This window comes from Narcine bancroftii, chromosome 2 (genome assembly GCF_036971445.1).
Source record: "Narcine bancroftii isolate sNarBan1 chromosome 2, sNarBan1.hap1, whole genome shotgun sequence".
In the NCBI taxonomy this organism is placed as follows: Eukaryota; Metazoa; Chordata; class Chondrichthyes; order Torpediniformes; family Narcinidae; genus Narcine; species Narcine bancroftii.
This window is the reverse complement of record NC_091470.1, coordinates 320,678,521-320,684,728: the sequence shown is the minus strand read 5'-3', so window position 1 is coordinate 320,684,728 and position 6,208 is coordinate 320,678,521.

Sequence of the window (6,208 nt, the reverse complement as noted above, 5' to 3'; positions counted from 1 at the left end):
TTTTGAAAATCCTAAATGAGAAATCGTTGGCAAGGTTATTTAGTGATCTCCTTTTCAGATGTTTATTTAAATAATCAAAAGGAAGTGAGAATCAAAAACTGTTGATGTTGTAAATCTTGGGATTAAAAACACAAAATTATCTGAACACTCAGCATCTGTGGAAAGTAAAGCAAGATTAATGTTTCAGGTGGAGGACCCTTGATCAGAATAATCCCCTTTCAACACCTTACCTCGCTGGACCTATTTGTTGTTAACGGCAGTGACCAAGTTAACACTTACACTTCCCTTACTCACCCTCACCCATCCCCTCCTAAACATATGCTACCATTGACTAATGATCAACTCAGATATTATCATACCCACCAATGAGGGGGATGCAATTGTAGTTTGGCAAATGGACCAAACATTCATTTTCGGACACCTTCTCATCGAACATGAGGGCATTTCCCCCACAAAGTTATGAACCTGGTTTCCTTGTCAGATATTTCCACCATAGTCTTCAGCCTTTTGGTCGCTCAGCCTCATACAGCCCTCTTCCAACTCCTACTCAAGATCCACAACCACTACTTGTCCAGGTGGAGTTATTATTTACTGCTGCTCTTGCCCCACTGAACATTTCTTCCCACATTAATTCCATCCTTTCTCCTCTGGTCCCATTTACATCCTGGTCAACTTTACCATATAATTTCTTTCCAGCTCCATTCCACACCAAAATGACCCAGTGGCCTTCCTTGTCAAACTGAGGCCCAACTAATTTCATTGCACCATCTCACTTATTAGCCTGATTGAAGAACTTCTCCTTTAACCCACTCAGTTTCTCCATATTAAAGGTCCAGCTGTGGAAACATCCCAGACTTGCCTTTTCAGTTCGACTCGGGCTTCCTCCCTCCTCTGTTGTTCTGGTAATTGATGACAGTGTTTTTAAGTTGCTTCCTGCACTCATATAAAACTCATGACTTTTGCTGCCAATTTCCACTTCCTCTCACCTTTATATGCTAAAAATCAATCAATAAAAGGGATTGTGATCTAGTTTCGTAAGCTATTTTGAAATAGCCATGAGAATGAGCAAAAGAGCAGGGTTAACGTCATTCTCTATTCTGTGTGCACTGTATTCTGAAGCTTGCAGCCAGTCATGCAAGTAAATTCCTTTCTGAATTTACCTAAGCTTTATAATGAATCATTCACAGTCTCACTGGTATGATGAATTCCCAACAGTAATAATTAAACAAGGTATAAAATTACCATAGAGTTCACTTTTTGGTTGTAATAGAGTCAGGAAGTAGTCAAATATCAATTGTTGTTCAGAAGAATGATGTCAAGATGACTGATTTAATAATTTTAAATCCTTTTCAGAAAAATTGGTGCAATGCAAACTGTTTCAGCCAGTATTAGGTGTCCGGATGTCATTAATTTTGACATTTAAGTTCCTTTCTTGATGATGAGTAAAGCAATTGTCAAGTTGCCGTTGTGCTCTGCACCATTACAGAAGGCATATTAACATAAAAATGCAAACATTAATTTCCACAGTGAGTCACTCATGACTTACAAACACGTTGTAATTCACTGTTAAATTGTGCTGATGTGCATTTAAAGCCCATGTTTCTCAGAAGATCAAAATGAGTAATGTTCTCTTTGTAATGCTAAATTATTTTTGTACGATAGTAGTTTAAATATTTCTTTGCAATGTATTTATTTTGTGCATGCATGTCTTCTGTGTCGAATTTAGAATGAATGTTATTGTAATCGTGTTTTGTTACAATCAGTGGGCAATGCATGGTGCTCTCGCAGCCTGATTATTTGATACACTATTACTGAGGTATACTAACAGGAATGCAAGGCCTTATCATGATAAGATATTATAGCACTGAAGGAATATTTCTGAGATATAAAAGTGGATACCTGAATTCCTTTATTGAACACAGTAATTGGACAAATGAAATGTAGTCATCAAGGCAACAAAGGTAATATTATTTTTCTAGTTAATAGAATGTAAGGTAGCAGTAGTGATGAAAAATATTTGGAATATTTTATTTACTTGTTTGATCCCCCACTTTGATCATCTGTTATCCAAAGCACATTCAAGAACATTTTTTGCAAATCTCCTTTCAACATTTTTGTGAAATGATCACCAGGCAGCTTGAACTGAATAGTTCATTTGAGTACTTTAGGAAAGATTATCTGTTATACTTGACTGGATTGAATTCTTATACAACTTTCAATTTCATTGAGAATTGGCCTTGTGTTCTTTTTGTGAACCAGCTAAAAAGAATTTTAAAAAGCCACTCTGACTTCTCAAGGAGATGGGTAATAAATGCAAACTTTGCCAAATGTCCCCAAAACAAAATCAAAAATTGCAGTAGGGTCCAGAGTAATCTGCCTCCTTTTTCAGCTGGCTATAGAATAAACTATCACAAAAGCTGCAACAAGTATTTAATTAATGGAAGCCCTGTAGTTCACTGTAAAAGGCTAATTTCCAACAAATCCACTGTATTAAATGGAAAAGACAAAATTTGTTCGGATGCCTACTGACATTTTCCCATACCTTGAGTCCGAAACGTCAGTTATGTATTTTTACCTTTGCTATATAAAGGACTTGCTATGTTTCTCCAGCTTTGTGTTTTTTTACTTCAACCAGTCTGCAGATTTTTGTTTTACTTGTTATTTATAAATCCACTTTCATGAATCATCATGCAGTACAGGCATTTAACCGGCAGGTGGCGCTGTATCATTACTTCATTCAACCCAACAAGGGGGCTTCTGACAATACAGCATTGCAAAGGAGCAATTAATAACCACCACACCCCCCACCCCTCCTCACTTCTCTATCCATGTTCTGGTCTGCTCCTGAGATCTGTGAATAATAACCCATCATTTTGGCCTCTGAGCTAAAACATTGCTCTTGTGCATTGCTGCCAATTGTAAACAGATCATAATAAGAAATACTGCTGTTTCATTTTCATCCTTTTCTTCTGTGCTCTTTCCCTCCTACCCACCGATTCACTTCATTCATCAGGCCTCTTACCCATTGTAATGGGTGCAATAAACTTAATAACAAGTTCCAGAAATAAAGTCAACTAAACCCCAACCAATGGTTGAAAAGAATGGTGACCCATTCCAAAAATACTTAAAAGAATCATGCAACAAGTGCCACAGGATTCTTTAGCAAAAAACAACTGCTGGAGAAACTCAGTGAGCTGAGGGGGAATGTCAGTATTACAAGTCCTGATGCTGAGTATTAACCCCAAATGTTGACCTTCCTTCCCCCCCCCCCCCCCCCCGCCCATAGACACTGCTCAACCTGCTTTCCCCCGGCAGTATTTTTTTTACACCACATTTCAGTGTATGCAGTCTCCTGTGTATCTACAGGATTCTATGACTTATTTTTATATTCAAATATTTTATGTTTCTTCCATTGCTACATTTCCTAACTTAAACATACAAGTAATTGTATCTCTAACAATTTTAAAACCATTTCATATTTTCAAGTTTCAATTCTTGTGAAAATGTCTACGTTACAATTATGTGAACTGCACAGAAATAAACACACAATCTTCCTTTTAAAAGTAAATATCAAAATACGAGTTTTATTTAAATTCAGAAAAGTATTTCTGATTTACTATCTAGTGCAAAAGAGCAGATATTTGGGTTACCAATCTGAATTCAAAGTTACATAATTAGAATTATCTGTCATTTGAACTGAAATCCTGCTTAGAAAAGTCTCTTGCTGTTTCATTAGAATTGCTTATTTTGTACATGTGAAAACTTCATTGGTGAAGCACAAACACAATTTCAAATTAATATGAATTGCACAATCTGTCCCTTCACATTATTAACAATATGAACTCTTCCCAGGCCAGTATCATTTGCAGGGCAGTTCTCATGGTGAATTTTGTGCATTCTGAACTGTAAAAGAAGTTTGCTGAGGAACACCATGGTTTTCACCATATTAGAACAAACAAACTGACCATCACCAAGATTGTGCCATAATTTGTATTGTTTGTGAAGTAATTAATAATCTATGTGACAGTTATGCCGTGACAAGTTTTCAAACAAAAGTGGTTCTTTTGGATTGTAAATATAAATGTAATTCTTTTTTTCTACACAATAAAATGCTTGTATTTCTTGAACATCAATGAAATGTCACTGTTCCTTTCTTTTCAGAGCTGTATCCTGATCATACACAATACACCATATTAATTATCACTGTTGACATAGAATGAAACATAAATTTTCAGGTTATGGCTATTCAGCTACAATTTTATTTAAATTAAATGTACATTATCCACTAATGTCCTGAATTTGTTTATATTCTGGTTACAAAACCAGAACTCATTCTAAAAGGATTTTAGGTTTAGCTAATTATGACAATAATTGACTGTAAATTTACTCTTGATGAAACTAAACTATATTTTGTGAATAAAAGAAAAACAATCACAAATGCAATTCATCATTAATGTCAACTCTACCACTATTGGAACGAAATACAATGCCAGCAGTTATGGAAGAACAAGATCAAATTGGGCCAGACAAGAAAATGAATTTAAAGAAAATACTTCAGGGACTGGTCACAAACTGGGAGATCTTTTCACTGAGCACCATAGCTCTGTCTGCGACAATGGCAGGGAACTCCCAGGACCAAGCATTTCAATTGTGCACCTCATTGCTATGCCAACAAGTCTGATCACAGCTTCATGCACTGCCAAACCAAGGCCACCCACAAATTGGAGGAGCAACATCTCATGTTCCGCCTGGGCACTCTCCAACCAGATGGCATTAACAATGACTTCTCCAGTTTCCATTAGGCCCCTCCCCTGACTCCCTCTATTTCCCATCCCTCCATCTCCTTCCTCCAACTTTCCACGCTTCCCTCTCCATTTAGAGATCTATCACTTCCCAGTTTTTTTCACTTGTGCCCTCCCACCCTTATCCACCTATGACCTCTTACCTGTGGATCAGTACTCCTCCCCCAGGATTTGGCTTTTTCCTTACGAAGGACTCAGGGCTGAAACATTGGTTATGAATCTTTGTTACCTTAAAACACTGTGACTTGTTGAGTTTCTCAAGCTTTTTTGTGTAAACTACAGTGTCTGTTTAAATTTGTTCATCCTTTCTTGTTATGTATACATTTTTATTTATGGTATTGCACTTACTCTGTCCTTAACACGGTGACCAGAATTGTATTTAAGTAGGCAAAATGCAGCATCAAATCAAGGCTTTGCAGCTATTAGCTATCCATCATCATGGCCCATTCCTTCGCAAGTGAAGATGAACACAGTGCCTTGTAGCTCTTCTGCCCTCACAGAACTTTTTGTAGTTGTTGGTACATTGTGATGTGCCACTGCAAATCGCGAACGCCACACAGTGCAAATTTTTTGCAAAGTCCTCCCAGTCAGTATGGTTGACATGAAATGACTGGAGATCACGCTTGATTACATCTTCGTAGCGAAGACGTGGACAGCCAACAGGGAGGGGAGCATCTAGTAGCCCACTGGAGAGGACATCTTTGGGCAATCGGCCATCCTCCATATGGGTAATGTGGCCAGTCCACCACAGGTGGCGAGCGTGGATGATTGAGTAGAGGTCCGTACTTCCATCTCGCTACTATTCCATGGACTCTGTGTGCTCTGGTCTTAATTATTCATCAGGTTTTTTTTTCTGAATCTATGTCATTTACATCTGCTTTACTGTTTCCTCCAAAGATGTACGTGATGTGATGTATGTACTCTGACAATAAATCTGAATCTTGAAAGAAGGTTTCAAGTAATATTTTCCATTTTGAATAATAAGGTTCAGTTTCTGGTCTTTTTTCTGTTTTCTCCATCGTTCATGGTCTTTTTTCTGTTTTCTCCATCAAGTTCATGGTCTTTTTTCTGTTTCCTCCATCAAGTTCACGGATGTCACAATCGTGGTGGGCCTTATTAGTAAGGAGTCACCATACAGAGATGAAGTTCAATTGCTAATGGACTAGTGCAGAGCCAACAACCTGTATCTGAATGTTAGATACAGGTTGCTGACCTCAGGAGGGCCCAGACTCCACTGGCCATTGAAGGCTCCACCATTGAGGTTGTCAAGGATATAAAGTTCCTTGGAGTGCACGTGGAGAATCTCACTTGGTCCCTTAATACCAGCTCCATAGCCAAGAAAGCCCAGCAGTACCTCTACTTCCTGCAAAGGCTGAGGAAAATTCATCTCCCACCCTCCATTCTCA